The sequence below is a fragment of the Catharus ustulatus genome, chromosome W, assembly GCF_009819885.2.
Source record: "Catharus ustulatus isolate bCatUst1 chromosome W, bCatUst1.pri.v2, whole genome shotgun sequence".
In the NCBI taxonomy this organism is placed as follows: Eukaryota; Metazoa; Chordata; class Aves; order Passeriformes; family Turdidae; genus Catharus; species Catharus ustulatus.
In genome coordinates, this window is record NC_046261.2 from 3,773,435 (window position 1) to 3,798,874 (window position 25,440).

At 49.2% G+C, this 25,440-nt stretch overlaps 1 long non-coding RNA gene across 1 annotated transcript; it reads right to left on the minus strand.

The window, feature by feature from the left end:
* Positions 1-1,063: 1,063 nt before the first annotated feature.
* Positions 1,064-16,537, minus strand: LOC117005012. The gene is made up of 3 exons (XR_004419737.1): positions 16,182-16,537; positions 13,219-13,298; positions 1,064-2,695 (listed from the first exon to the last, which is right to left on the minus strand). It is a non-coding gene; the product is annotated as an uncharacterized LOC117005012 (long non-coding RNA).
* Between the last annotated feature and the right edge of the window lie 8,903 nt (positions 16,538-25,440).

A 25,440-nucleotide genomic window follows, 5' to 3' on the forward strand; every position in this document is an offset into this window, starting at 1 on the left:
TAACCTAACTCAAGGGAGGAATTTCCATAGACAGACCTGGAAGGTGTGTGTCAGAAGTCTGTGCCATTAAAAAGTAGAAGTGGGTTTTTACAGCATAAGGTGATTGATTTTCAGTCATATGTTTCTAGGCCAGCTGTGTCAGCTCAGCAGCTTTAGATCAGTTATCAGTACTATCACTTGTTTGTTCTCTTGTCTGGAACTTTGCCACATCCTCACTGGTGCCAGATTGTCAGGAAATATTGTTCTTCATATTTTCAGTATATTTAACTTTGGGACTGATGAGTCAGGATGGTCTCAGCATTCTTCAACACCAAAAGCAGCATGACCTCCCTTTTCCATCCAACACTGATAACTTTTGTGTTAAAAATGACAATATAATATTGGTTTTTGCATTTATGTATTAACTTTTTCATGTTGCTATTGATCAAAAGTATTTAGATATGGTACAATTTATAACTCCTTTTAGCTGTTAGTATAACATAATCTATCAGTTAAGTATGCTTATAGATAGCTTATAGAAATAGTGGTGGGATGAATGTATTATATCGTAGGCCTTAGCAAAACACAAAATGTTAAAATGCTTCTATAATGTGAAAAAATTATCTTGGTACCTACATCTGGTGACTGACCTCTCCAAGTGATAACAGTGACACAAACCGGAAAAGAATCAGAGAATTTGTTAACCCCATGTTATCAGAGAATGTGAAGCAACTGGATGAAACCACAAGAAGGAATAAAATATATTGACCTAATCTACAGGATGTCCTGCAGATAAGTCAGAGTATAAAAACAAACAAAAGAATTCCTGCAACATCAACAGCTCAAAAGCATGTTTGAATAATGTATAAACTCATTGAATATGCATTTACCCCAGCAATGTAAGAGTATCTAGAGAACATTGTTTTAAACTTGATGGTGTGTTCCTTGACTGACTGCCAAAAGCACTCCAGTGTGGCAACTCCCTCCTCTCTCCGGTCCCCTCCGGCTAGCTCTTGGCCAGAGATGGATGGGAATTCTGCATGGGCAAAAGAAAAAGACAAAAGGAGGCTCCCTCTTCCTCGGTATAACATCCACGTTTATTCATAAACCATTTTCAAGAAAAAGAGAGACAGAGAGAAGATGGCGGGGGTAGACCGAATCGCAGCCAATGAGATCACGCCAGCAGGGAGGGGCTAAGAAAGGGCTGAACCATCTTCACAAGCCTCGTGGAGATGCAGGGCAAACCATTTTCTCAGTGCAATATAAAAACATAACAGTGCAATATGAACCATAACTTAGTACAATACAACATCTCCCACTTTTTAGTTTAATAAAGTTGAAAGAAAGGCTTATTCTGATTCAGAATATGGACTTGCCCACCACTTATGATTTTCCGGCAAATTAGACTGCTTTTGGTTTGCCAACTCCATGTGGTTGACTTCTGAGGTAGTAGAAATTAGGTCGTTAATTGCTTTGAAAATTAAGCAACATAGAATTCCAAACGCCAACACTATAAGAAAAAGAGCAACAAAAAACGACAAAATTGTTTTAACTATGCAAGTCCACCACCCTGTGAGTCCCCACCCTTTGAAAAGTTCACTGAACCAATCCTCGGATTCTTGCTACACTTGTCTGATTAAGCTTTTCATGTCTTGGAGGGCTGCATGGATGTTGGGAACTTTCGAAATTAGCTTCATGCAACAAAGTCCTTCAAATTCCTGACACTCATGTCCATGTAGCAACAGGAGGAAGTCTATGGCAGCATGATTTTGGAGTGTGGCCTGCTTGGTAAATTCCTCGTCTTCTAGGAGGGAGCTGATGGCGATGGATGTTGAGTTTGCCTGTTTGACTACCCAGCACTCTAGGTGGCCCAATTCACCTAGAGTTTTGGCTGCTGCAACCCATGGAAGGAACAGGGACACAGCAACTCTTTTTGACATGGTCCAATGAAAAATTTCAGAATCACAGTTTGGGTCCAAATTGTTAGTACTTCTCTTTTGAATTTTCTTGGCCAAATTGTTTTTACGAACCAATTAAGGTGTGGTTGAGTGCCAACATGGACAACTGCCCGAAGGTACATGGACCTCCTAACAGCCGAGAAGAGATCCCTGCCCATACCCGGTCTCCGCAAATTAAGAACAGACCCTTAGGGAGGCTTTTAGGACTTGAATGGTATGGGTTGTCTGCTGCAATATGGCTCAGAATATTACACCACCTTTTGGCGGTGAACTCCTCCTGATACTGCAGTATGTTGTGAAAGGCTTTGGTGCTAGATAATGGGCTGAAGGTAAAGTGAATGCAGTGTGGTGCTGGGGAGGAACCCAACAGCTCTAATTCTTGGGGTTCCTGAGCTGCTTTGGGCAAACTTGGTAGCCACTCTTCTATGGGGTTCTTAATCATTACAGCCCGCCGACGACGATTCTGGTGTGGTCAGATGCTGTGTGACTCGGGAAGTTCGTTAGGCATATGTGTGTTAAAGCTGGATGGATATTCTCCAACCTGCAATGGAATCTCTACCAGGCAGGTGGACATAGGCCCTCTTGGTGCTGCAGTGGACAGGCATATGTTTTCTTGTTGGAGCATCTGTGCCAGCGTCACCCAGATGTTTTGGCATGGCTGAGGGATGATCCATGCAGCTGTCAGGCTGCTCAGTGCAAACAGGATGACAATTTTGGAGGCGCTCATCGTGAGGTTGAGTGGGAGGTAGGTTTTTTTTCTAAAAAGAAAAACAAACATATTTAAAGCATATTAAAAGTTCAGTGAGTCTGCCAGAAGGTAGCAAGATCTTAGGAAGTTTTTCTCTCCTCTTTCCAGCAGCATCCTCTCTTTGAAGCAACGGCTACTTGATTCTTATCCCCTTCCGCCGGAGCTGGATTTTTGGGGATGAAAGGTTTTACCTACTTTTGGGGTCTCACAAGTTTCTGGGTCCTTAATTAAGACGGGTGGACACTCGGACAATTTAAAGTGATTACTGCAGTTAAAGTGACGTACCACCAGAGGACTCATATTCTAAAATGAACAATATTTAGAAAGTTAATTGTAAACATGGTTTTGCAGAGCTTTTGTTGTGGTGACATCCACGCTGTAGAACTGCTCTGTCTAACCAAGACCTGCTTGAGCATCTGATGGGCATGCTCAATCACACCTTGACATGTGGGGAAGTGGGGCATGCCAGTTTTATGTTCCACTCCCCACTGCTGGACAAACTCTAGGAATTCCCCAGATGTATACGCTGGGCCATTATCAGTCTTGGTTTCCCTAGGGATCCCCAGAACTGAAAAGGCTTGAACTAGATGTTGTTTGGTGTGCACATCCTTTTCTGCTTCGTGAATAGAGGCATAGACGACACCTGAATATGTCTCAATGCTTCCGTGTACATATTTGAGGTAACCAAAACTGGGAATGTGCGTGACGTCTGTCTGCCACACTTCAAAGCTCCCAAGGCCTTGGGGGTTAACCTCAACACCCAGCAATGGCATGACCTGGAGCTGGTAACTGGGACAGGCAGCCACAATGGCTTGAGCCTGACTCCATGTTAGTTGGAACTGACAGATCAGACCTGGCACATTCTGATGGTATTGCTGGTGGCTCAGCTTCACCTGTTGGAAGATGTCTGGGAGGCGTGCTTTTTCAGCTCAGGCAGCAAGGGAGTCTGCTTTACGATTCCCTTCTGCAATTTTGCCTGGCAAATTGGTATGTGATTTTACGTGCATCACATAGAACGGAAGTTCTCAATGTGAAACTATAATATATTTAGTTTTTATAGCAACCTGAAGAGATGCTTGTTCTCCATGTCTTTGAGAACTGACTGCTCCACCCTGGACACTACCCCCACCACGTAGGCTGAGTCGGTTACCAAATTAATTGGCTCTGAGAACTTCTCAAAGGGTCCCACGACTGCAGCCAGTTCGGCTACCTGGGGCGAACCCTCCACAAACTCAACATCAGCTTCCCAATGCTGAGTCTGGGGGTTTCTCCAAGTCATCACCAACTTGTGGGATGCCCCAGATGCATCCATGAACACTGTGAGAGCCTTGAGCAGCCTACAGTTCCTCTTCTCACGAGGAATGAGGTGGAATTCCTCATTAAACAATTTGTGTGATGGGGAGTGGACTGATATTTGTCCTCTGTAGCTGTCCAGAGTTAACTGGAGGCTGGCATTGCTCTGGAGCAAGTGCTCAGACATCTTTTTGGTCAACCTCTTGGGAGAGTTCCTTCCCTCCTCAGAAAGTTTGACCGGGAGGTGAATACACACAATTAGGCAGCTCACGCAGTCTTATCCTGGCTTTTCAGATCAGCTGAGACATCAGCTCCTGTGGCTTGGTGATAGTCTTGGACCGTTGATGGGAGAAGGCCCACTCTATGATTAAGAGCGAATCTTTCTGCCCTTTGATCCATTGGAATATCAGACCATACAAGTGTGGCAGCTTTCCCAGGACACTGAATTTGAAAGGCAGCTCAGGCTGATAACGATGAGCCTGCCTCTCGGCCAAAGCCTTCTGTGCTTTTTCAATTGCAACCTTTGCCTCTGGGGTCAGTTCCCTGGGAGAAACCAGCTCTCTCTCCCCCTTCAATAAATTGAGGAGGGGGTCTAGGTCCTCATTGGTGAGGCCTAACCAGGGCCTGACCCAGTTCAAAGACCCACACAAGGAATGGAGATCTGCTAGGGTTTTGGGATCACTATCAGTTTCCAATTTCTGCAGAACAACGGTCTGCACAGTGTTCTCCAAGCCCAGATATTTCCAAGGTGGCATCCTTTGGACTTTGTGTTTCTGCAGTTGGAATCCAGCAGAGGTTAAAACTTTAACCATTAGGTCAAGTGTGTGTTGGCGTATAGTCATCGGGGGCGCACACAAGCATGTCATCCATATAGTGAAGGATGACCACCTCCCTTTTTTGGGCATGCACCAGGGACAGCAATGAGGACACATACCACTGGCAGATGGAAAGACTGAACTTCATGCCCTGGGGTAGTACTTTCCAGTGGTAGCCCTTCATTCGGGCTTCTCGATTTATAGTAGGAACCGAGAAGGCAAACCGTGGGGCATCTTCTGGGTATAGAGGAATTTGTAAGAAGCAGTCCTTTATGTCTGTCCTGAGGTGATGTTATGGTGCTTGTATCCCCAATCGTGTGTTCTGTTTAAGCGAAAGTCTGATTTGTCTACTTCTCAGTTGGCTCCCCTCCCCCATCGTCTGTGCTTGGGAGGCTAGCTCTACTGGCTCAGGCTGGCGCTGGCTGCTTGCTGGCTTGGCTTGCTTTTGCTTAGCTTTGCTTTGCTTGCTAGCTTTAGTTTTGCTTTTGCTTATTAGTTAGGCAGTCCAATCTCTTTTCCTGGACTGTTGTTTTTGTTCTTTCCCCCTTTCCTTTCTGTATACCTTCTGAACCTGTTTGGACCGGACCTGGAACACCGAGGAACACCGGGACCCTGCAATTTGAGATCTGCAGCAGTCACTCTCAGTGCCGAAGACTGATACCACTTGCAGGAGAGATTTTCTGAGTTTGTCACCCTCTCACACCAGTGAAAGAGGGTTTTTTTGTCATCTGGGGTTGTTAATTTTCTTCTCTTGTGTTGGGGAGTGTTTTGTTTAATTAATAAACAGTTTTTTTCCATTTTTTCCTCTGAGGAAATTCTTCCCGAACCCGGTGGTCGGGGAGGAGTCTTGGAGGGTTTGGTTTTTTTTCTGGGGGCTCCTCCAGGAGGTTTTCCCTAAAATTGCCCTAAACTAGGACAAATATTTGGCGCCCAATTGTAGGGCAAGAGAAAGTGGAAAAAACTTTGTTCTAATAATGTTGTTTGAATTAATAATATCCCTTGGGGTGGAGGCCTACATGCATTTTTGCTCTTCAGGGTTTTTTGAGGTCTTAATACCTCTGTGGTCCCTAGGTATATTTTCTCATCCAGAAATAGCTCCGGTGTTTTCCCTAATACACAGTTTCTGTAGCAGAGGGGCAATGACCAGAATATCCATCGGGCTGGGCTTAGTTGTAATGGCTTGTAGGAGGTTTGTAAAGATGCTGGAGTCTGTTCCAGGAATGTATGGTTCATGGTTATGGTTATGTGCCCAATTTGTTAGAGGAGAAGCAGGGGATGAGGCTTTTCAGCCTTTGTTTTCCTTCCTCTCCCCTGAATTTGTTACATCCCTATTAGAGTATGTTCAGTTTCCCCTGAATGCTAAAGAGACCATCTCTCTGCTGTTTAATCTAGTAACCTTTCTTTATACAGTCTGCAGCTTCTATAAGAGCTGAGATTTCTAGAGGGGCTGATGAGACTCCTGACTTAGGAGTAGAGCCAAGTGTGAGGAATCCTGAGTGGTGTGGGAAATGGGAGGATATGGGCCAAATCTTGAGGGAATTTTCTGACCCTATAGTCTGGGACTTTCCCCCTGAACAAATTCAGAATCCAGCTGAGGTGGCAAAATACCTTAAAGAGAAGTGCCATGATAACTCCAAGGAGGAAAAGATCATTGCAGTGAGCTGGTCCCTGGCATATGCTTATCGCACCCTGCTAGATACTGTAGGGCAGCAGACAGAGGAAAGGGGACAGGGAGATAAATCAGCCACTATCCCAGTCACTCAGGCTGCAGCCAACACCCCAGGCTTGAGACCAGCAGCTAAACCAGACAGTAAGCCTCAACCAATGGCTGTTGCTACTAGCACGAGAAGTGGAAAGTCCACAGACAAGACCAATCGACCAGTGGATGATGATGATGATGAGGATGATGCAGGAGAAGGACCCTCAGTGCCTCCTGACATAAAACCAGGAGTCAAAGCAACTGGTACAAGATCAGAGGCCAATATTGAGTCCTTTTCCCTAAAGGACCTCCGTGGTCTAAGAAAGGATTACACTCGACGACCTGATGAGTCTATAATTAGTTGGTTGGTCCGTCTTTGGGATGCTGCAGGCGAAGTTACAATTCTGGACGGCACTGAAGTGAGGCACGGGTCCTGGACAGTGTAGCACAAAGATACCTGTGTGCAGACGATCTCTATATGCAGCAGACACAGTGGAAGACTATAGAACAAGGGATCCAATGCCTGAGAGAAATGGCAGTGGCAGAGATTATCTTCTCAGATGACATAACAACTAGGAATCCAGACTTGGTACCATGTACATCTGTGATGTGGCGAAAACTTGTGCAACTTGGGCCACATGAATACGCTTCTGCTTTGGCAATAATGAAGCGGGATGAGAGGGATGAGACCATGCTCGATATGGCAAAGAAGCTCCGAGCATATGCAGATGCTGTACATGGTCCAACACAGGTCAGAATCGCAGCTGTGGAAACACATCTGCAGAAATTAGAAGACAAGATAGAGGAGAATCATAAGAGACTCAGGGATGAGATTAAGGAGGACCTTCTCCAAATCTCGGCTGTACCAATTAGAGGCCCTGGTATCCAACGCAGACGTTCCCCCGATGGGGAGAGAAGGTACAACCCACGAGCTGAGCTGTGGTTCTTCCTGCGTGATTGTGGAGAAAACATGAGGAGATGGGATGGAAAATCTACTGCTGCTCTGGCACAACGGGTGCATGAATTGAAGGAAGGCAAGACTCAAAGAGGAAGTTCCACCAAAAGGAGAGCAGCTCCAGTTGCCCGTAGCCGAATTGCCAAGTATGATGATGATGATGATGATGATGACATGTCCAATCCCCTTGAAGGAACCTCCAAGACATGTGCCCAAGGGAAGAAGGATAAACAGGCTTAGAGGGGCCCTGCCTCTAGCCAGGGTGTGGCGAGGGAAAATCATGTTTTCTGGACTGTGTAGATTCGTTGGCCTGGCACATCGGAATCACAAAAGTATAAAGCTTTGGTTGATACTGGTGCACAATGTACATTAGTCCCATCAAGATATGTGGGGGCAGAATCTGTCTCTATTGCTGGCGTGACAGGTGGATCACAGGACTTTATCTTGGTGGAAGCTGAAGTGAGTCTGACTGGAAAGGAGTGGAAAAACACTCCATTGTGACTGGCCCAGAGGCCCCATGCATTTTAGGCATAGATTACCTCCGAAGGGGGTATTTTAAAGACCCAAAAGGATTCAGGTGGGCATTTGGGATAGCAGCTGTGGTGACAGAGGGCATCCAGCAATTGAACACCTTACCTGGACTGTCCAAGAATCCAACTACAGTAGGACTTCTGAAGGGAGAAGAGCAAAAGGTACCAATTGCCACTTCAACAGTGCATCGCCGACAATATAGAACAACTCGAGATGCTGTAGTTCCCATCCATAAGATGATCCGAGAGCTGGAGAACCAAAGGGTGGTCAGCAAAACCCACTCACCCTTCAACAGCCCCATTTGGCCTGTGCGTAAATCTGAATGGGAATGGAGATTGACAGTAGATTATCGTGCGTTGAATGAAGTGACTCCACCACTTAGTGCTGCTGTGCCGGACATGCTGGAACTGCAGTACGAGCTGGAATCCAAGGCAGCAAAGTGGTACGCCACTGCTGATATCGCCAATGCATTTTTCTCCATTCCTCTGGCAGCAGAATGCAGGCCTCAGTTTGCCTTTACATGGAGGGGTGTGCAGTACACCTGGAACCGACTGCCCCAGGGGTGGACGCATAGTCCTACCATCTGTCATGGACTGATCCAGGCTGCACTAGAAAAGGGTGAGGCTCCAGAACATCTACAATATATTGATGACATCACTGTGTGGGGGAATACAGCAGCAGAAGTGTTTGAGAAAGAAGATAAAATCATCCGAATCCTCCTAGAAGCCAGCTTTGCCATCCAGAAGAGTAAAGTTAAGGGACCTGCTCGAGAGATCCAGTTCCTGGGAGTGAAGTGGCAAGATGGGCGGCGTCAGATTCCTACTGATGTCATCCACAAAATCACACCTATGTCCCCACCAACCAACAAGAAGGAGACACAAGCTTTCTTAGGCGTCATAGGTTTTTGGAGGATGCACATTCCTGAGTACAGTCAGATTGTGAGCCCTCTTTACCTGGTCACCTGCAAGAAGAATGATTTCCATTGGGGCCCTGAGCAGCAACAAGCTTTTGCCCAGATAAAGCAAGAAATTGCTCATGCCGTAGCCCTTGGCCCAGTCAGGACGGGACCAGATGTGAAGAATGTGCTCTACTCTGCAGCTGGGAGCCATGGTTTGTCCTGGACCCTGTGGCAGAAGGCGCCTGATGAGACTCGAGGCCAACCTCGGGGATTCTGGAGTTGGAGCTACAGGTGGTCTGAAGGTAACTACACCCCAACAGAGAAGGAAATCTTGGCCACCTATGAAGGAGTCCAAGCTGCCTCAGAGGTGATTGGAACGGAAGCACAATTCCTCCTGGCACCCCGACTACCAGTTCTGGGGTGGATGTTCGGAGGAAAGGTTCCCTCCACCCACCATGCCACCAGTGCTACATGGAGCAAGTGGATTGCCCTGATCACACAGCGCACTCGGATTGGAAAACTGAATCGCCCTGGGATTTTGGAAGTAATTACAAATTGGCCAGAAGGTGAAAGTTTTGGTGTCACAGATGAGGAACAAGAACCAGTGACACGGGCTGAAGAAGCTTTGCCATACAACCAACTGCCGGCAGAGGAAACCCCTTACGCTTTATTCACCGACGGTTCCTGTCGCATCGTAGGGATGAATCAGAGGTGGAAAGCAGCTGTATGGAGCCCCACACGACGGGTCACAGGGGCCACTGAAGGAGAGGGTGGATCAAGCCAATTTGCTGAACTCAAAGCCATTCAGCTTGCCCTAGACATTGCAGAAAGAGAGAAGTGGCCAAAGCCTTATCTGTACACTGATTCCTGGATGGTAGCCAATGCTTTGTGGGGATGGCTGGAGAGATGGAAAGAGGCGAACTGGCAGCATAGAGGAAAACCAATTTGGGCTGCTGAAGAATGGAAAGACATCGCTACCTGGTTAGAGAAACTACCTGTGAAGGTTCGCCATGTAGATGCCCATGTCCCTAAAAGTAGAGCTAATGAAGAGTAGCAAAACAATCAGAAGGTAGATCAGGCCTCAAAGATAGGGGTGTCAAAGATAGACCTCGATTGGGACCACAAGGGAGAATTGTTCCTAGTACGATGGGCCCATGATGCCTCAGGCCACCAGGGTAGAGATGCCACCTATAAGTGGGCACGAGACTGAGGGGTGGATCTAACCATGGACAGTATTTCTCAGGTTATCCATGACTGTGAGACGTGCGCTGCCATCAAACAGGCCAAGTAGGTGAAGCCCCTCTGGTATGGTGGGCGTTGGTCCAAGTACAAGTATGGGGAGGCCTGGCAAATTGACTATATCACACTGCCTCAAACCCGCCAAGGCAAGCGCTACATGCTGACCATGGTGGAAGCCACCACGGGATGGTTGGAAACCTACCCTGTGTCTCATGCTACAGCCCTTAATAACATCCTGGGCCTTGAGAAACAGGTCCTTTGGAGGCATGGTACCCCTGAGAGGATTGAGTCTGACAATGGGACTCATTTCAAGAACAGTCTTATCAACACCTGGGCTAGGGAACATGGCATTGAGTGGGTGTACCACATTCCTTACCATGCACCAGCTGCAGGTAAAGTGGAGAGGTACAATGGATTGTTAAAAACCAACTTGAAAGCATTGGGTGGGGGTTCTTTCAAAAACTGGAAGTAGCATTTAGCAAAGGCCACCTGGTTAGTTAACACCCGAGGCTCCACCAACCGAGCAGGTCCTGCCCAGTCTGAGTCCCTTAATATAATAGATGGACATAAAGTCCCAGTGGCCCATGTCAGAGGTTTGTTAGGGAAGACAGTCTGGATTAATTCTGCCTCGAGAACAGACAAACCCATTTGTGGGATTGTCTTTGCTCAAGGACCAGGTTGTACATGGTGGGCAATGCAGAGAGATGGAACAACACAATGTCTACCTCAGGGAGATCTGATTGTGGGGTGAGACAATATGATTGTTTGCTGAATGTTACCACCATTGTCTGTAAATTAGATCACACAGACATGAGATAGACGGAAATGTGTACGTGTCGAAGGTTTGAGCAAGTGAGATGGAAGTATTTAATTGATTAAGTTTTTACATGGTGTTTAGTAGTGGACTCACGATATGGAGATAAGGGGTGGAATGTCCTGAGGTGATGTTATGGTGCTTGTATCCCCAATCGTCTGTTCTGTTTAAGCGTGTTGTGGGCTGGGGAAGGTTTAGAAATTTTTCCCGTTATTATGTTAAGCTAGCCGGGGTGGCTCCCCTTTTAGCCGTTTAAGTGCTCAAGACAAAAGGATGGCTGGGCGGGCCCTGATTTTCTTGATTGCCGAAAGTGGAGTGCTGCTTTTGTCCTTCGGAGGGTCGGGGGACACTGGCAGCTCGCCGGTCGAACTCGAGGAGAGAGGTTGATTTCTCCGTGGTGGGATCAGGCTCCTTGGACTCGGACTGCTAAAACTTTCTGCTTCTGAGAACAACGCTGAGAACTGGGACGTCCACGGTGAGCAGAGTGTTTTCCTCACCCTTCTCCCACCTGGGACGGCCGGTGCCGCCTCACTCCCCCTGCTTCTGCAGCAGCCGCGACCGAGAGGCTGTCTGCCCTGCTCCATCACGACTGTGCAGACGAGGAGGGGCATTTGTGACTGGAAAAGGGGACTGAGACTGACTTTCATTCTGTTCTGTCACTGTTTTTTTCTCTTTCATATAACTGATGCTGTTTTTGTGTGTCTAGTAAATATATCAGAAAAGAACTGTTATTCCAAAACCATACTTTTTTGCCTGAGAGTTCCTGAATTTCCTTTTGCTGGCAATACTGTCCCTTTAAACCAGGACAAAGCGAAAGTTTGTTTTGTCTACTTATCAGTTGACTCCCCTCCCCCATCGTCTATGCTTGAGAGGCTAGCTCTGCTGGCTCAGGCTGGCTCAGGCTGCTTGCTGGCTTGGTTTGCTTTTGCTTAGCTTTGCTTCGCTTGCTAACTTTAGTTTTGCTTTTGCTTATTAGTTAGGCAGTCCAATCTCTCTCCCTGGACTGTTTTTTGTTCTTTCCCCCTTTCCTTTCTGTATACCTTCTGAACCTGTTTGGACCGGACCTGGAACACCGAGGAACACCGGGACCTTGCAATTTGAGATCTGCAGCAGTCACTCTCAGCGCCGAAGACTGATACCACTTGCAGGAGAGATTTTCTGAGTTTGTCACTCTCTCACACCGGTGAAAGAGGTTTTTTTTGTCATCTGGGATTGTTAATTTTCTTCTCTTGTGTTGGGGAGTGTTTTGTTTAATTAATAAACAGGTTTTTTCCATTTTTTCCTCTGAGGAAGTTCTTCCCGAATCCGGTGGTGGGGGAGGAGTCTTGGAGGTTGTTTTTTTTTTTTTTTTTCTGGGGGCTCCTCCAGGAGGTTTTCCCTAAATTTGCCCTAAACTAGGACATGTCCAGGACAGCCAATTGCCAATTTCGGGGGAGCATCGTTGGGGAAGGCATCCCAGGTTGGAGTGACCCCATGTCCTCAATTACCTTGTTTATTTCCCAGAGGTCATGGAGGAGCCACCACTTATCCTTCCCTGGCTTCTTTACTACAAAGACTGGGGAGTTCCAAGGGTTTGTTGTCTCTTTTATGTGGCTCTTGGCCAATTGCTCCTCCACGAGCTCCTCGAGCGCCTTAAGCTTTTCCTTACTTAATGGCCACTTTCCTACTCAAATTGGGGTGTCATCCAGCCATGTTAACTTGTGGGTAGGGTGCTCTACAGTGGTTGCCTATAAAAATCCTGGGGAGTCTTAGGGATAACTAATTTGACCCCACACTGGGACATGGTGTCTCTCCCCCATAAGGGGCACTTGCAGTCAGTGACAAACCGATGGACACTGGCCAATTTTCCATTCAGTCCATGAATTTGCATGATGGTTTTTGAGATCTTTGCCAGTTTGATCTTTCCTACACCTTGGATTTTGCCAGCCACAGGTTGCAACTCCCAGTGTGAAGGCCACATCCTCTCTGGTATGATTGTCACATCTTCCCCTGTGTGAAACAACCCTTCCACGTGGAGATGGTCTGATTGACGGGTTAGGTTGCATGCCATAGAGGGTTTGTCCTCGCCAGCCACTTTTGCCCAGTAGACGGCAGGTGCTTTTTCATCTACTGGGACCTCCGCTGGAATGGGAATGGCCTGGGCGAGGATTTGCCCCTTGGCCAAATAGAAGGGTAGCTGAGGGCAGCACGCCAGGAGAATGACGTGAGTTATGCCTCCCTTGATGGTCATGGGAGCCACCTCAATCTCTAGGGGTGTGCGTGCGGTGTCCCCAATAACAAAATACTCACTGTCCAATTCCATGTGGTTTATCGTCACATCTTGTGAGTTGTTCGGCAGGTCCACTCCAATGATTGTCCAACCAGTAGACCTGAAATGAAAGGCTTTGGTAGTCACGAGCCTGAAATGCTTGTGAGGCTGCCAAACTTTATTAAGCAAACATTTATCATTTTTATTTTCCTGCTATCCCGCACCCTGCTTCCTTTCCTCCCCCTTTTTTGTTAAGAGACAGGCTTCCCCCACTGCGGAGCTCGCTGTGTTTATATCATGCCACGCATTTATGTTAGAAGCAGGTGCGTGGTCTGGTTTCAGTTTTTTGTTTGTTGGTTGCTCCTTCTTTCTGGTTTTTCTTCTTCTGCTGCTGGCTCTGAGGACAGTCTCTGGCAAAGTGTCCTGGTTTCTTGCACTGGAAGCAGTTGACCTGTTGAAGCTGCTCTGGTGACATCAGCTGCCTCTTCGCTCCTAATGTTACAGCTGCTGCAGTCTTTGAGTGTGCCAGTCCCAGTTTCCTCTCTGGTGCACAGAAAGCTCTGCTTTCTTGGCACAGGTTTCTATCTTCTGTGCTAGTGTAGGCAGAGGGTCCATGGGCAATCCTAGGATTACCCTGTGGCAGGCTTTGTTGGCATTCCGCTGAGCCACTTCCTTAATTAACACTGCCTGTGCCACTGGATCTTCGACTTGCCTTTCTATTTGCACCCGAAGACTGTCAACAACCTTCAAGAAATTCTCTGAGGCATCCCCCCTCAGTCCCACAACAACCTGGAGGGAAGGCACTTGTCCCCCTGCCCTTGAATTGACTGAAAGGCAGGCCACCCCCCCATCTGCCCCCACCCCCGTGAGGGCTAGAGGCAGGGGGTGGGAAACAGAAACCGGAGAGGGGGTGGATCTGCCCGGGTGGGAGGGGCAACCGTGGGAACCAGGATGGAAACACATGGGGGCGGGGTTGCAGGATGACATCATGCAGGGCGGCAACATGGAGGAGGGAGGGGGAGGGGCCTCCAAGGGAAGGAAGGGGTTGTGGGATGGGAAAGGGTTGGGGGTGGGGGCGAGTGGGTAAAAGGTATTGTGGGAGGAAGAAAGGTAGGATGGAGAACCCAACATGTGGCTGCCACGATCTTGGATTCCCTCCACGTGGTCAGCACCATTTGGACCCCCGCCACACAGTCAGCGGTCCCCTGGGGCTCATCCATGTGGCCACCACCATTTTGGGGCACAGCCATGCAGTCAGCACTTAGTGGATGGGGGGGAGGGTGATCTTTAAAGCTACCAGAATGCTGAATTTGGGGTGAAACAGCTGGGATATTGAGGTACAGGGAAGATTCTCCATCAGCTTGTGCATAGCTGCCAGAGCCAAGGGGGGGCATGTGGGGCCAGGGAAACTGCGACTGTGCCAGGTACCCTGTGTTTCTTGGGATGTCCCACATGTCCTCTCCAGTTCAGCGGCAGAGCGAGGTGAGGAAGAAGGTGTAGGGGAAGTCAGAGGGGTTTCCTGCGGCTGTCTGTTCAGTTCCCTCTTAATCAATTCTTTGCAAATTAGCAGGAATATCGGGAGAAACTGAGATAGTGTTTCGTCTCTGTTGTCCATTTTAGATGTTAAAAAGTCTCCAATTTTGGCCCAAGAAGATCTAGAATTTAGATTTTGCAGGTTTAACTGAGGGAACTGAATAGATAGCCAGCATACAAATTGCTTTAAATGTTTCTTAGAATTTTTAACATTTCCACCACCTAATATTTCCCGAATTTGGGAATATAAGCTCCTTTGTTGTGCAGAGAGGCGACAGCCCATAGTGATGTTAAAAGCCAATTACACAAACTAATTGTAGTAAGGGTAAAAACATAGTTTGTTCATCAAACATAGTATAAGTTTTAGGCAGCCTTAAAAACTTAGGTTTTTTTACTAACAAAACTTTGTTTACTAACAAAACTTTGTTTACTAACAAAGCTTAGTTTACTAACAAAGCTTAGTTTGTTTGCTAATAAAGTAAAAGCTTTAAGCAGCTTAAACCATATAGCTTTAGAATTTCAGTTTGTTAGTCGCCTTACAGTAAAAGTTAGGCCCCAGGCTTATCAAACAGGGAGTAGAAAAGAATGTAAAGTAATTATCCCTAACCAAATATGGTAAAGTTATTGCAGGGTTACCTGGACAACAAGACCAAAGAATCCAGCCTCCCCCAACCATCTGGAGGAATACTACCTAGCAACAAGACCACGAATGCGAACAAAGAAGCTGGAGGAGATAACGTATCCAAGAAACGAAATGCAGATAAAAGAGCTAGAACACAGGAGGCGCACGTGATTTACTAGAGAAAACGGAATTGTAATGGTTTTTCTCAGTAACACCCAGATCTGCTTGCTCACTTGTTAATGCTTACTCTAATTATAATTAATTATCTTTAATTAACTACTGCCGATTCACTTCAAAATTTATTACATAATCTACCTTTCTTTGCAGTAAAAGTGCCAACACAGGAAGTTGTTTTCTCCTTTCCCCCCAACCCTGGGTTGGAAGGAGGGACCGCGCACCGGCCGCACTGCTTTTAAAACTGCAGCTGGAAGTTAGCGTCGGCGCCACGTGGTGCGCCGTCGCTGCGCTGTGCTGCTGAGATAGCGTTACCGCAGCATGAATTGCCATCAGGCACTGCTTTTAAAGTGCAGGTGCACGAAATCACAGTTTTGGCACCTCTGCTGCTTGGCATGTTGCGCGAGCCGCTACTTGCACCTACATGTGGCACTCCGCCGGTCAGGGCCACCTGGGCCATGGCCCGCACTACCCCACGCCACCCGCCTGCCAATCCACCTGCCTGCGACCACGCGCAGCCGCCCTGCTCTGTGGCACCTCTGCATATGGCACGCTGCAGCCTGCCTGCTCCAACTCCAGCTGGTATCCCCTGCGCTGCCACTACAGCAGCTCGCGTGCAATCCCCTGTAGCCGAGATCTTTTTCAGGGTTCCTGCCTGTCACAAGGGTTACTCACCCCTTTCCTGGGGACCTCGGCTGTCCAAAAGTACTGCGAAGAAAGTCCTTGTCCAGAACCGACCTGCCTTGGGCTCAGGCAAGCTACCGCTCAGTCCCTGTTAGCAGTCACTGCTCAAAAAGCAGCTCCCTGCCACCAGGGTAGCTGTACGGTCCAAAAGGCTTATAATCCAGCTGTTATGTGGGGTCTCAACCTCGTGGGAGGCCTCATGATGGACCGCCAGCTCTGGCAATTCCCTCCTCTCTCTGGTCCCCTCCGCCTAGCTCTTGGCCAGAGATGGATGGGAATTCCGCAAGGACAAAAGAAAAAGACAAAAGGCGGCTCCTTCTTCCTCGGTATAACGTCCACGTTTATTCACAAACCATTTCTTAGGGGAGAAAGAGAAAGATGGCAGGGGATTTTAAACCCAGGGAGAGGGGAGGGGAAGACCGAATCGCAGCCAATGAGATCACACCGGCGGGGAGGAGGCTAAGGGAGGGCTGAACCATCTTCACAAGCCTCGGGGGGATACATGGCAAGCCATTTTCTCAGTGCAATCTAAAACATAACAGTGCAATATGAATCATAACTTAGTACAATACAACACCCCAGCACTGGATTTATCCCTTTTTATTTGTTAAGCTTTTTAAAATTCTAAAGCATGAACTTTGTTTTTCACATTTTGCAAATCGGGTGCAATTCAAGCTGTTTTGCCTCCACTTACACAGAGCATCCTGCTACTAGATGCAGTCATGTATTGCTGTCTCATGTCCAACCTTTCATCCACCAGCACCCCCAAGTCCCTCTCTGCAGAGCTGCTCTCACTCTGTCCATTCCCATAGCCTATATTGATACTGGGGTTACCCCGACCCAGTTGCAGGACCTTGTATGTGGATTTGTTGAACCTCATGAGGTTCCCATGTCCATAAACAACAAAAAAGGAAAAAACAACTACAGACTAGCTTTATATCTTCTTTATAAGTACAGTAAATTCACGAATACAAGCCGCACTGATTATAAGCCGCATCTCTGGGTCTTGGCAAATATTTCGGTTTTTGTCCATAGATAAGCCGCACCCGAATATAAGCCGCTTTGTCGTTCGCAGCGAGGACCCGCGTGCAATTAGTAACAGAACCGCGGGAGGGCGGGGTTTACTGGCTGAGCTAAGGCTGTGCAGGCTCGGCCCGCTAGGGGCCGCTGACGGGGCCAGGTGGGCCAGCACGGTGCTGCAGCTCGGGGCCGGCCGCCGCTGCCACTGGGCTCGGTCACCCCGGGTCGGCGCTGCCCTGTGGTGGCAGGCAGGGACGGAGCTTCCCCTGCTCCTACGGCAGCGGCGGCGGGCGGGGACGGAGCTTTCCCGCGCCCGTGGCGCCGGCGGCGGGCAGGGACGGAGTTTCCCCGCTCCTGCGGCGGCGGCGGCGGGCGGGGACAAAGCACCCCGTCGGCTCCCCGAGCCACGGCAATGGCTGCGCGGGGCTCCCGTCGGCTCCCCGGGCCACAACAATGGCTTGCGCGGGGCACCTGTCGGCTCCCCGGGCCACAGCAATGGCTTGCGCGGGGCTCCTGTCGGCTCCCCGAGCCGCAGCAATGGCAGCGCGCGCTTCCCCCCCCTCCCCGGGCCGCGGCAGGGGCGGCGCGGGCTTCTCCCCCACTCCCCGGGCCGCAGCAATGGCGGCGCGGGCTTCCCCCCCCCCTCCCCGGGCCGCGGTAGGGGCGGTGCCCCCCCCCCTCCCCCCGTCTCTCCCCCGGGCTGTGGCAGAGGAGGGAAGGAAAGACCTCTCCCTCCTCTCTCCCCGCCCCCCGTGCTGCCTGCAGGGAGCCAGGCTCCACCCGCAGTGCAACAGAGTAGCGATTTGTAACAATCGCAAAATGCCGACTTTGCAGCTGCTCGGCTCAGCACTCTGGCAGGCACTTCTGAGGTTGTATTAGCCGCTCCTGATTATTAGCCGCATTTCCGGTTTAGGAGCAAAATCTTAGTCAAATTGGTGCGGCTTGTATTCGTGAAATTACTGTATATTTACACAAAAAGGAACCATCAGTTAATCCCATAACCTGAGTCTCTCTTGCTAGGAAGTCCAACTTTAATATTATTGCTTTCTTTTCACCGAATGAAGTGATGCCCTAATTGATCTACAAACATACAACTGTGGGTGCGATGCTGGGGCTTTGCACCACTTATTAGTGGTTTGTCATCAGTCTCGTCTATCTTCTTTCAGAGCCAGGATTAACAGAAACACGACTGAGACAGTTTTCTCATGTTTGGGCTTGGTTGTTTATTATTTCTTATCAGAAAATACAGAAAGTACGACAGTACTTCTAGCTCCTTGCTAGAAGTAAGGAAAAATGGCCACTACTGCAACTACTTCAAGGTTTTTTAAAGCCAAACAGACCAATAGAGAATTAACACCTATATTATACTTTTGCCCCAATACCTAGATTCCCATGACCCTTAGAGTGAAACTGACTGACCAACCAGAGACTACTACCTGAAACCCATGGAGAATAAGGAAGAAGAAGGTTAAGAAGAAAGAAAGAGACACCATTCAAAATCCTCCATCTTGTCCCATACCTATCACTATACTATAGAAACCTCAAATTTAAAACCCATCACCCTGTGAAAATACACACTTCTAATCTACTACACACTTGTGATGTCTAGCTCATCATTCATATTCAGAAATTGTCTTCAAGGCCTCAGGTCCAAAGCAGTGTTTTCCAGGGGGTCTGTGCCTGGAAGCAGAGAAAGCTCAAAATCTCCAGATTTCTGGGATCCAACAACTAGTATTCACTAGTGTAAAAACTCCTCCCATTTGTGCTGTAATCATATCCAATACCATTCAATTTTGTAGTGCTACTTCTTTTAGGGAATTGACTTCTGTTTGCAAGTCCAATGGCATCTGTTGTATTTGCAATTATTGCCATTTCTGCTGAGATGTTCACTATTGCCATTTCTAACTGTGCTATTCCTGGAGGAAATAATAAGGCCCTGAAAAAGCTATGAAAACCTGTGTTATATCTAATTAGAGGGTTGAATGGTACACTTTGACTTAATGGATTTTTCCAAACTTTTCTCCAAATTCCCCTAACAATCCCTGCAATTGAACTAGTGAGATTTGTCATCTGTATGTGTGGAACAAGATTCCCTATGGTACATTGTCCTGTCCAATTTCCAGGAAATTGTTTATGGGCTATTCCATTTCTGCAAAACCACAAATAACCATCTGGCAAATCACAACTCACTGCAATTCTTATTAAGGAGTCCTTGGTATGTCTGGCATACAAATGTTTATGCCATTGTTGTGAGGGGACAAGTACAGTAATTTCGCAATTATAAGCCGCACTGAGTATAAACCGCACTTCCACATGTGTCCTGGTTTAGGGCAAATTTAAAAAAAAACAAACAAACCAACCCCCCAAGACTCCTCCCCCACCACTGGGTTCGGGAAAGAACTTCCTCAGAGGAATAAAAGTGGAAAAAACCTGTTTATTAATTAAACAAAACACTCCCAACACGAGAGAGGTAAATTAACAACCCCTGATGACAAACAAAAACTTTTTCACCGGTGTAGGAGGGTGACAAGCTCAGGAAAGTCTCTCCTGTAGGTAGCGTTAGTTTCCGGGCAGGATGACTGCTGCAGGTCTCAGCTTTGCAGGGTTCCCGGTGTCCCTCGGTGATCCAAGTCCGGTCCAAACAGGTTTAAAGAGTGTACAGAAAAGAAAAAAGGAAAAGAACAAAGAACAGTCCACAGAAAGAGATGGGACTGCCTAACTAATAAGCAAAAACAAACTAAAGCTAGCAGAAGCAAGCAAAGCAAGCGGAAGTGGCTGGCATGCGGCGGCAGCAAAGCAGCAAAGCGGCAAGCAGCAGAGCCGAGCCAGCAGAGCTAGCCTCCCAAGCACAGACATGGGGGAGGGGAGCCAACTGATAAGTAGACTAAACAAACTTTTACTTAAACAGGACACACGATTGGGGATACAGGCCACCATAACGTCACCCCAGGACATTCCACCCCTTATCTCCATATCGTGAGTCCACTACTAAACACCATGTAAAACTTCATCAATTAAATACTTCCATCTCATGCCTGTGTGATCTAGTATTTTGTGTCACCCCACAACCAGATCTCCTTGAGGTACACACCGTGTTGTTCCATCTCTCTGCATTACCCACCACGTACAACCTGGTCCTTGAGCAAAAACAATCCCACGAATGGGTTTGTCTGTACTCGAGGCAGAATTTATCCATACTGTCTTTCCTAACAAACCTCTGACATGGGCCACTGGGACTTTATCTCCCTCTATTATATGAAGGGACTCAGACTGGGCAGGACCTGCTCGGTTAGTGGAGCCTCGAGTGTTAACTAACCAGGTGGCCTTTGCTAAATGTTGCTCCCAGTTTTTAAAAGAGCCCCCACCCAATGCTTTTAAAGTAGTTTTTAACAATCCGTTGTACCTCTCCACTTTACCTGCAGCTGGTGCATGGTAAGGGATGTGGTACACCCACTCGATGCCATGTTCCCTAGCCCAGCTGTTTATGAGGCTGTTCTTGAAATGAGTCCCATTGTCAGACTCAATTCTCTCAGGGGTACCATGCCTCCAAAGGACCTGTTTCTCAAGGCCCAGGATGGTGTTCCGAGCAGTGGCGTGGGGCACAGGGTAGGTCTCCAGCCATCCAGTGGTGGCTTCCACCATGGTCAGCACGTAGCGCTTGCCTTGGCGGGTTTGAGGCAGTGTGATATAGTCAATCTGCCAGGCCTCCCCATACTTGTACTTGGACCAACGCCCACCATACCAGAGGGGCTTCACCCGCTTGGCCTGTTTGATGGCAGCGCACGTCTCACAGTCATGGATAACCTGAGTGATACTGTCCATGGTTAGATCCACCCCTCGGTCTCGTGCCCACTTATAGGTGGCATCTCTACCCTGGTGGCCTGAGGCATCATGGGCCCATCGTGCCAAGAACAATTCTCCCTTGTGGTCCCAATCGAGGTCTATCTTTGACACCCCTATCTTTGCAGCCTGATCTACCTTCTGATTGTTTTGCTGCTCTTCATTAGCTCTACTTCTGGGGACGTGGGCATCTACATGGCGAACCTTCACAGGTAGTTTCTCTAACCGGGTAGCGATGTCTTTCCATTCTTCAGCAGCCCAAATTGGTTTTCCTCTACGCTGCCAGTTCGTCTCTTTCCATCTCTCCAGCCATCCCCACAAAGCATTGGCTACCATCCAGGAATCAGTGTACAGATAAAGTTTCGGCCACTTCTCTCTTTCTGCAATGTCTAGGGCAAGCTGAATGGCTTTGAGTTCAGCAAATTGACTTGATCCACCATCTCCTTCAGTGGCCTCTGCGACCCGTCGTGTGGGGCTCCATACGGCTGCTTTCCACCTCCGATTCATCCCTACGATGCGACAGGAACCGTCGGTGAATAAAGCGTAACGACTTTCCACTGCTGGCAGTTGGTTATATGGCGGAGCTTCTTCAGCCCGTGTCACTGGTTCTTGTTCCTCATCTGTGACACCAAAACTTTCACCTTCGGGCCAATTTGTAATTACTTCCAAAATCCCAGGGCGATTCAGTTTTCCAATCCGGGCGCGCTGTGTGATAAGGGCAATCCACTTGCTCCATGTAGCACTGGTGGCATGGTGGGTGGAGGGAACCTTTCCTCCGAACATCCACCCCAGCACTGGTAGTCGGGGTGCCAGGAGGAGTTGTGTTTCTGTGCCGATCACCTCTGAGGCGGCTTGGACTCCTTCATAGCCGGTCAAGATTTCCTTCTCTGTTGGAGTGTAGTTACCTTCCGACCCCCGGTAGCTCCAACTCCAGAATCCCAGAGGTCGGCCTCGAGTCTCATCGGGCACCTTCTGCCACAGGCTCCAGGACAAACCATGGCTCCCAGCTGCAGAGTAGAGCACATTATTTACATCTGGTCCTGTCCTGACTGGGCCAAGGGCTATGGCATGAGCAATTTCTTGCTTTATCTGGGCAAAAGCTTGTTGCTGCTCAGGGCCCCAATGGAAATCATTCTTCTTGCGGGTAACCATGTAAAGAGGACGCACAATCTGACTGTACTCAGGAATGTGCATCCTCCAAAAACCTATAGCACCTAAGAAAGCTTGTGTCTCCTTCTTATTGGTTGGTGGGGACATAGCTGTGATTTTGTGGATGACATCAGTAGGAATCTGACGCCGCCCATCTTGCCACTTCACTCCCAGGAACTGGATCTCCCGAGCAGGTCCCTTAACTTTACTCTTCTTGATGGCAAAGCCGGCTTCCATGAGGATTCGGATTATTTTCTCTCCTTTCTCAAACACTTCTGCTGCTGTATTCCCCCACACAATGATGTCATCAATATATTGTAGATGTTCTGGAGCCTCACCCTTCTCTAGTGCAGCCTGGATCAGTCCATGACAGATGGTAGGACTGTGCTTCCACCCCTGGGGCAGACGATTCCAGGTGTACTGCACACCCCTCCATGTAAAGGCAAACTGAGGCCTGCACTCTGCTGCCAGGGGAATGGAGAAAAATGCATTGGCAATATCAATAGTGGCGTACCACTTTGCTGCCTTGGATTCCAGCTCGTACTGCAGTTCCAGCATGTCCGGCACAGCAGCACTAAGTGGTGGAGTCACTTCATTCAACGCTCTATAATCTACTGTTAATCTCCATTCCCCTTCAGATTTACGCACAGGCCAGATGGGGCTATTGAAGGGTGAGTGGGTTTTGCTGACCACCCCTTGGCTCTCCAGCTCTCGGATCATCTTATGGATGGGAACTACAGCATCTCGAGTTGTTCTATATTGTCGGCGATGCACTGTTGAAGTGGCAATTGGTACCTTTTGCTCTTCTCCCTTCAGAAGTCCTACTGTAGTTGGATTCTTGGACAGTCCAGGTAAGGTGTTCAATTGCTGATGCCCTCTGTCATCACAGCTGCTATCCCAAATGCCCACCTGAATCCTTTTGGGTCTTTAAAATACCCCCTTCGGAGGTAATCTATGCCTAAAATACATGGGGCCTCTGGGCCAGTCACAATGGAGTGTTTTTTCCATTCCTTCCCAGTCAGACTCACTTCAACTTCCACCAAAGTAAAGTCCTGGGATCCACCTGTCACGCCAGCAATAGAGACGGATTCTGCCCCCACATATCTTGATGGGACTAATGTGCATTGTGCACCAGTATCAACCAAAGCTTTGTACCTTTGTGGTTCCGATGTGCCAGGCCAACGGATCCACACAGTCCAGAAAACACGATTTTCCCTCACCTCACCCTGGCTAGAGGCAGGGCCCCTCTAAGCCTGTTTATCCTTCTTTCCTTGGGCACATGTTTTGGAGGTTCCTTCAAGGGGATCGGACATGTCGTCATCATCATCATACTTGGCAATTCGGCTACGGGCAACTGGAGCTGCTCTCCTTTTGGTGGAATTTCCTCTTTGAGTCTTGCCTTCCTTCAATTCATGGACTCGTTGTGCCAGAGCAGCAGTAGATTTTCCATCCCATCTCCTCATGTTTTCTCCACAATCACGCAGGAAGAACCACAGCTCAGCCCGTGGGGTGTACCTTCTCTCCCCATCGGGGGAACGTCTGCGTTGGATACCAGGGCCTCTAATTGGTGCAGTCGAGATTTGGAGAAGGTCCTCCTTAATCTCATCCCTGAGTCTCTTATGATTCTCCTCTATCTTGTCTTCTAATTTCTGCAGACGTGTTTCCACAGCTGCGATTCTGGCCTGTGTTGGACCATGTACAGCATCTGCATATGCTCGGAGCTTCTTTGCCATATCGAGCACGGTCTCATCCCTCTCATCCCTCTTCATTATTGCCAAAGCAGAAGCGTATTCATGTGGCCCAAGTCGCACAAGTTTTCGCCACATCACAGATGTACAGTAATTTCACGAATACAAGCCGCAGCAATTTGACAAAAATTTTGGTGGAAACCCGGAAGTGCGGCTAATAGTCGGGTGCGGCTAATATATTAATAATTTTCTGACATTTACGACCCCAGACATGCCAGCCAGAGTGCCGAGCCGAGCACCGGCCAGTAAAAGCCGGCATTTCGCAATTGTTACAGTGTTACCGTGTTGCCCTGGCTCCCTGCAGGCAGCACGGGGGGCGGGGAGAGAGGCGGGGAGAGCTCTCTTCTTCCCTCCTCTGCTGCAGCCCGGGGGAGGGGGGGGGGGGCGCCGCCATTGCCGCGACTCGGGGAGCCGATGGGGGGGGGGCGCCGCCATTGCCGCGGCTCGGGGGGGCCGTGCCGCCATTGCCGCGGCCCGGGGAGCCGACGGGGGGGCCGCGCCGCCATTGCCGCGGCCTGGGGAGCCGACGGGGGGGGGCGCCGCCATTGCTGCGGCTCGGGGAGCCGACGGGGGGGGGCGCCGCCATTGCCGCGGCTCCGGGAGCCGACGGGAGCCCCGCGCAGCCATTGCCGCGGCTCGGGGAGGGGGGGGGAAGTGCGCGCCGCCATTGCCGCGTCTCGGGGAGCCGGCGGGAGCCCCGCGCCGCCATTGCCGCGGCCCGGGGGGGGGGCGGGAAGTGCGCGCCGCCATTGCCGCGGTTCGGGGAGGAGGCAGGGTGCTTTGTCCGCGCCCGCCGCCGGCGCCACGGGCGCGGGGAAGCTCCGTCCCCGCCCGCCGCCGCTGCCGTAGGAGCGGGGGAAGCTCTGTCCCTGCCTGCCACCGCGGGGCAGCGCCGACCCGGGGTGACCGAGCCCAGGGGCAGCGGCGGCCGGCCCCGAGCGGCAGCACCGGGCTGGGCCACCTGGCCCCGTCAGCGGCCCCTAGCGGGCCGAGCCTGCACAGCCTTAGCTCAGCCAGTAAACCCCGCCCTCCCGCGGTTCTGTTACTAATTGCACGCGGGTCCTCGCTGCGAACGACAGAGCGGCTTATATTCGTGTGCGGCTTATCTATGGACAAAAACCAAAATATTTGCCAACACCCAGAGATGCGGCTTATACTCAGTGCGGCTTGTATTCGTGAATTTACTGTACATGGTACCAAGTCTGGATTCCTAGTTGTTATGTCATCTGAGAAGATAATCTCTGCCACTGCCATTTCTCTCAGGCGTTGGATTCCTTGTTCTATAGTCTTCCACTGCGTCTGCTGCATATAGAGATCGTCTGCACACAGGTATCTTTGTGCTACACTGTCCAGGACTGGTGCCCAGAGGCTGTGAGGGTTAGTCCCTCTCATCATTCCTTGATCGATGACAGGATCATGTGACAGGGATCCCAAATGCCTCGCTTCAGTGCCGTCCAGAATTGTAGCCTCGCCTGCAGCATCCCAAAGACGGA